Here is a 7,500-nt window from a genome sequence, read left to right as displayed (position 1 = left end):
AAAGTGCAGATTTGGACACAAAAAAAGGTTAAAGTATTTCTCCAGATTGATCAGTACAACAAACGAAAATTAATCATAACTCCAATATATGACACAAAATGGATTCCAAAAATCAAACAGAACAGGCTCGAAGAAAACTTAGAACTTATTAAATGCGGTTTTACGTTAGTATTTTTCTCACGTAGGCCTACTCACCAAAAGCTGATATTTTGTTCAGCATAACGTGTTTCCTCCAAAATGATATTGTATCAGCCTGAAAACACTTTTTTGTATTTTCTTTTTTAAATCAGAAGCTTTACTCAACACATCTTTATATAGAATGAAGACATAACTACTCTGATCTCGTCCCACTGAGAAGTCTAAAGGTTAATTATCATCAAATTACTGTCATATTTCAAGTGGATTTATTATCTGAAAGGGTAGGTTTGTTTACATCGTAGCTTGACCCCACGCGCCAATACCAGCTGATCTGAAACAGCTGTTTTTGACCTGAGTCGCCATGCTTCCCAGGGTGTTTTTAATTGAAAATATAACACAAAATCGATGGATCTGGATTACATACATGCATGATATTCAAACAAAAATAATGAAGGGGAAGGTATTAAATACTATTACCATTTTTTATCAACGTGCACAATTTGGATTACTCGCAAATGTTATAGATGGTTAAAAAAATATATCCTTCAGACTTTAATCATCCTTATTCGAGTAATTTAACCCATAACACAGAGAACCAGCCCACGTTTATCTTGACTATTTATTTTAGGTCAGACATTTAGCACACCCAACACGACTACAACACGCAACCCTCTATACCATTACTACATAAGCCAAGGGTGATTCAGTATGCTATCTGACCCTAACACCAAATAGCCCAACGAGTCATCCAAATACATTTCTATTTCGTATGGAAAGTCCCATGAAAGTAGTTAGCGTAGAACAAGCTCATCAGCCATTAAGTCTCGCGCGTGTGAGCCAATTAGCAGGGCACAGGACAGCATACAGAATGGATTAGAGAGAAAGCATAGGAGAATGGTATTGGGGGGGTGAAGGACCTCTGTGGCCGTGGCTGTGTACGTGACATCGACTTCGTAATAGCAAAAGCGTTTCTTATATAGCTAATAGGGGTAGTGTCGTTGGGTTATTTTCATTGGTGTTAGTGTGTTAACGTTGTTGAGATTGAAGTTATTATATTTGTTATTATAGTTTTCTGTATTTTTGTGTGTTTTCCTGTTCTTCCCTTCTTTACTCCATCTACATTTTGTTCGTCTGTCTATCGTTAGTATTCCTGTTGCTATCGGAATAATTTCTGCAAACTACTAACAGTTGTATCGTTAGTATCAGTTCATGAAGTGATAGAATCCCACAATTCTGACAGATTTAGCAGAATTGGAATCAAAATCTCAGTAGTATATTTATTTCTTTTATCATGTACTCTAGAATTCCAGCGTACATATTAAAAAAAAAAAATACTGTGTTCGTGCAAGGAAATTCAAGTACCCATTTATAATTTGCACGATTTAGTACGTACTCTAGAATTTGCATTGTTTATTATGTAGTCCAGAATTTGCATTATCCCCCATATGCAAATTCTATATGGCATACTTGAAGGTTTTTCTGACACGAACACAGCAAATTTTAACTCAAGTCTTCACCTCCACCATCATTATAATTATAGATATAATCACAATCATAATTATCTTTATCAAAAGTAATTGTCATTGTCATTATAGTAATTTACATGTGATATTATTGCCAGCAATGTTATCATTTTGATCATTATCATTATCATTTGTAATATATTTTCTTATGATGATTGCAGTTATAGTATTGATAATACTAATAAAAATGATAAAACATGAAAATAATTAAACAGTAATAACAATAATAATGATGATGATGATGAGGGTGATATCAGTAGTAAGAATTATAATGATGATTATAATAATGATGATATTGATACTAGTAATAATAGCGATACCAACGGTAATGATAATGTTGAAGATAATGATGATAATGATGATGATAGTGATGATCATCATCATCTTCAACATTTTGTCATGATCTTTTTGTTATGTTAATTTTGTTATAATTACCATTGTTATTAAAAACAGTAGTAGTAATATCGTTACGATCTTTAACTAACTTCTCGCGTAACAATAGCAACAGTAATAGTAACATCAACCCTATTAGTATTAAATGGGGGAATACTATAATAAAATGTATCTGTTTAGTAACTTCCCGCGTAATCCAGTTTCCAAAAATGTAAACAAACATGAAGGTTTTTAATGATAATGATAATGATAGTGATGACCTTAATAATAACAGCTGATAATGATAAGTGATGACTTTAGTGATACCAGCTGCTAATGATAATAGTGATGACCTTAGTGATGACGGCTGATAATGACAATAATGATGACCTTAATAATAACAGCTGATAATGATAACAGTGATGACGACCTTAATAATAACAACTATTTAATAACACTGAATACGGAGATCCCACAATTAAAACCAAAACGGATTATTGATCCACTGAAGAGGCGAATAAATTATTCCTTTACTGACGTCACCACACACTTCTCAGCAAGTCAGTTGATGTACGTACATACGTGTGTGTGCGTTGAATGTTGATGTTGGTGACATTCCTAATATGATTACTCTTGATCGTTGTTCCAATCGTAAGTGTGTGTGTGTGTGCGTGTGTGTGTGTGTGTTTGTGTGTGTGTGTGTGTGTTTGTTTGTTTGTTTGTGAGTGTGTGTGTGTTCGTTTGTTTGTTTGCGTGTGTGTGTGTGAGTGTTTGTGAGTGTGTGTACGTTTGTGAGTGTGTGTGTGTGTATGTGTATGTTTGTGTGTGTGTTTGTGAATGTGTGTGTGTGCGCACAGAGACACACACGCACACACGCACACGCACATCCGCCTTATCCTTGCTTTTTCACGCACACTTAAGCAACATCTTTTCTTTACGTTAAAGGACGACCTTGCAGCTGCAGCTTAAGAGATCAACATGGCATTTTCCTTGAGTCTGCAACATTGGTGAGGTTTTGCCGTGTTATATAAATTTATGTTTATTTTATCTATTTAAATTGCACGGTATTATTCATCACTTAATATCTCCTGTCATATTTTTTATTTTCTATTTTATTATCTATTTTATTTACTATTTTCTATCTTAAATTAGTTTGTTTTTATTTATCCAATTTGCACGGTATTATTCATCACTTAATCTCTCCGTCTATAATGTTTCTATTTCAAAGTCTTCAAAATGAATAAATAAACAATAAAACGAAATAAAATTGACGATCGTGGAATAAAATAGAATCAACAGATACATAGGCCTATCTCTAAAAACCGTAACCGAATACTATATTTCTCTCTCTTTCTTTCGCTCTCTCTCTCTCTCGCTCCCTTCCTCTCCCTCTCCATCCCCCCCCCCCCTCTCTCTCTCTCTCTCTCTCTCTCTCTCTCTCTCTCTCTCTCTCTCCTTCTCTCTCTCTCTCACTCTCTCTCCTCTCTCTCTCTCATTCTCTCCCCCCCTCTCTCTCTCTCTTTTCCCTCCTCTCTCCACCCCCCCTCTCTCTCTCTCTCTCTCCCTCCCTCTCCCTCTCCCTCCCTCCCTCCCTCCCTCCCTCACCCACCCCTCCCTCCCTCCCTCCCTCCCTCTCTCTCTCTCTCTCTCTCTCTCTCTCTCTCTCTCTCTCTCATTCTCTCTCTCTCTCTTAAAGAAATCCAAGAAATAAAACATTAAGTCTTCGCTCTATGGTAAGATTACGAAACGAAGAACATTGACGTCTTTAAGTGTCGTAGTATTAACAGTGACGTCACAAAGAGAGGTGACGTCACTAAAGCAATGTCGACTGTCTGGCAGCCTTAGAAATGGCCGCCGACACCTAGGTCACGTAGGTCCCAGCTGGGAGGGATACGAGTGTAGTTTTATTTATTTGTTTGTTTAGCTTTTTTGTATTTATTTATTTTAGGTCACGTAGGTCCCAGCTGGGAGGGATACGAGTGTAGTTTTATTTATTTGTTTGTTTAGCTTTTTTGTATTTATTTATTTTAGGTCACGTAGGTCCTAGCTGGGAGGGATACGAGCGTGGTTTTTTTAATCAATTTTTTAAGATAGTTGTTTCTCTTATTTTTTTATTATTTTTATTTGTTTTTGTTTATTTTTTTGTTTTTTTATTTATTTGTTTGTTGAACGTTTTTGTATTTATTTGTTTTAGGTCACGTATGATCCAGCTGGGAGGGATACGAGCTTAGTTTTTGTCGATTTTTTTAAAGATAGTTATGTTTCTCTTCTGTTTTTTATGTTTTCTTATTTATTTGTTTGTTTAGCTTTTTGTATTTATTTATTTTAGGTCACGTAGGTCCTAGCTGGGAGGGATACGAGCGTAGTTTTTTGTCGATTTTTTAAGATAGTTGTTTCTCTTCTGTTTTTTATGTTTTTTGTTTATTTGCTTGCTTAGCTTTTTTGTATTTATTTGTTTTAAGTCACGTAGGTCCCAGTTGGGAGGGATACGAGCGTAGTTTTTGTCGATTTTTTAAGATAGTTGTTTCTCCTGTTTTTTATGTTTTTTTATTTATTTGCTTGTTTAGCTTTTTTGTATTTATTTGTTTTAGGTCACGTAGGTCCCAGCTGGGAGGGATACGAGTGTAGTTTTTATCGATTTTTTAAAAGATAGTTATGTTTCTCTTCTATCTTTTATGTTTTTTATTTACTTCTTTTTTGTATTTATTTATTTTAGGTGACGTATGATCCAGGTGGTAGGGATACGAGCGTATTTTTTTCTCGATTTTTTTTTTTACAATAATGATGTTTTTCTTTTCTTTTTTTATGTATTTGTTTGTTTATCATTTTTGTATTTAATTGTTTAGATCACGTATGGTACAGCTGGAAGGGATACGAGCGTAGTTTTTTCTCAATGTTTTTCTTTTTTTTCTATCTTGTGTTATTTATTTCTTTGTTTATCATTTTTATATTTTTTTTATTTTTGGTCACGTAGGGTCCAGCCGAGGGAGGGATACGAACGTAGTATTTTTCTCTAGATTTTTACAATAATGATGTTTTTCTTTTCTATTTTTATTTATTTATTTGGTTGTTTATCCGTTTTGTATGTATTTATTTTAGGTTACGTATGGTCCAGCTGAGAGGGAAACGAGCGTAGTTTTTGCGATTTTTTATGGTAATGTTTTTTTTTCTATTACTTATTTCTATTATTTTTTATTTTTAGATTTATATGTTTATCAGTTTTGTATTTATTTATTTTAGGTCACGTATGGTCCAGCTGGGAGGGATACGAGCGTAGCATTTTTCTCGATTTTTTTTAACGATAATGATTTTTTTTTATTATTTTTATTCATTTGTTTATCATTTTTGTATTTATTTATTTTTTGTATATCTAAGTTATATATATATATATATATATATATATATATATATATATATATATATATATATATATATATATATATATATATATATATATAATTCTTGAAATAATTTATCTTTAATTTATTTATTCATTTTGAGGCTGTGTCGCTTTAGCAAAACATTTTTACTTCAATTTAAGCCATATTGGATCATTAAAAAAAAGACTAACCCTTAAATTAAAAGTTCAGTTGCAGGCAATTTACTACATAATCCGCATGTCTGTGTAGTGTACAATTTCTGGATATTACGGTCTTAATGATATTCATAGTCTTTTTATAGTCTTTTATGCCGATTTGATGACTATAAACAAGACATGTCGTTTGCAGAGGTATTCTACTATCACTTTTTTTTTTTTTTTTTTTTTTTTTTACATTCTGTGGTCATGTCAGTGAATGCCAGATGATTTAGAGAAGGTCTAGCTAACATGACAGAACATATTCGAAGGTAGAAAACTATAGAGGAATTGAGGATTTTATAAATATTTTGTGGGAATGTCTGTAACAGCAAAATAATAGGATTTAAATACATGTTAACGAAATGAATGACAAAATATTCGTCTTTGTTGGTAGAGTGTAGATGGTATAGGTGTGTATGAATGTGTATAAATGTTATAAATGTGTTATGAAAATGCCGGTAACACCAAGGTAATATAAGTTGAATACATATGCAAAATGAACTGGCAAAATATTCGGCTTTGTTGGGTGCAGATGGTATAGATGTGTATAAATGTGTATAGATGTTATTAATTTGTTATGGAAATGTTGAATACATATAACACAATATATATGAATAATAGGATTTAAATACATGTTAAGGAAATGAATGACAAAATATTCGTCTTTGTTGGTAGAGTGTAGATGGTGTAGATGTGTATGAATGTGTATAAATGTTATAAATGTGTTATGGAAATATCGGTAACACCAATGTAATTTGAGTTGAATACATGTTAACACAATGAATAGTAAAATATTCGTCTTTGTTGGGTGCAGATGGTGTAAATGTGTATAAATGTGTATAAGTGTTATTGATGTGTTATGGAAATGTTGAATACATATAACACAATGAATGATAAAATATTTGGCTTTGTTTGGTGCAGATGGTGTAAATGTGTATAAATGTGTATATGTTATTAATGTGTTATGGAAAATTCGGTAAAGTAATATGAGTTGAATACATATAACACAATGAATTGCAAAATATTCGGCTTTATGGGTAAATTGCAGATGGTATAGGCGTGTATAAATGTGTATAAATGTTATTAATGTGTTAGAGTAATTTGAGTTGAATACATGTTAACACAATGAATAGTAAAATATTCGTCTTTGTTTGGTTCAAATGGTATAGATGTGTATAAATGTGTATGTGTTATTAATGTGTTATGGAAATGTTGAATACATATAACACAATGAATGTCACAATATTTGGATTTGTTTGGTGCAGATGGTGTAAATGTGTATAAATGTGTATGTGTTCTTAATGTTCTGGAACATTCGGTAAAGTAATATGAGTTGAATACATGTTAACACAATGAACTGGCAAAATATTCGGCTTTGTTGGGTGCAAATAGTATAGATGTGTATAAATGTGTATAAGTGTTATTGATGTGTTATGGAAATGTTGAATAATATAACACAATGAATGTCACAATAATTGGCTTTGTTTGGTGCAGATGGTGTAGATGTGTCTAAATTTGTATGTGTTATTAATGTGTTATGGAAAATTCGGTAAAGTAATATAAGTTGAATACATATGAAAAATGAATAGTAAAATATTCGTCTTTGTTTGGTGCAGATGGTATAGATGTGTATGAATGTGTATAGATGTTATTAATTTGTTATGGAAATGTTGAATACATATAACACAATATATATGAATAATAGGATTTGAATACATGTTAACGAAATAAATGACAAAATATTCGTCTTTGTTGGTAGAGTGTAGATGGTATAGGTGTGTATGAATGTGTATAAATGTTATAAATGTGTTATGAAAATATCGGTAACACCAAAGTAATATAAGTTGAATATATATGGTTTTTGGTTGCAAATAGTATAGATGTGTATAA

The sequence above is a fragment of the Penaeus vannamei genome, chromosome 32 (assembly GCF_042767895.1).
Source record: "Penaeus vannamei isolate JL-2024 chromosome 32, ASM4276789v1, whole genome shotgun sequence".
NCBI classification, from domain to species: domain Eukaryota; kingdom Metazoa; phylum Arthropoda; class Malacostraca; order Decapoda; family Penaeidae; genus Penaeus; species Penaeus vannamei.
Note: the sequence above shows the minus strand (reverse complement) of the source record.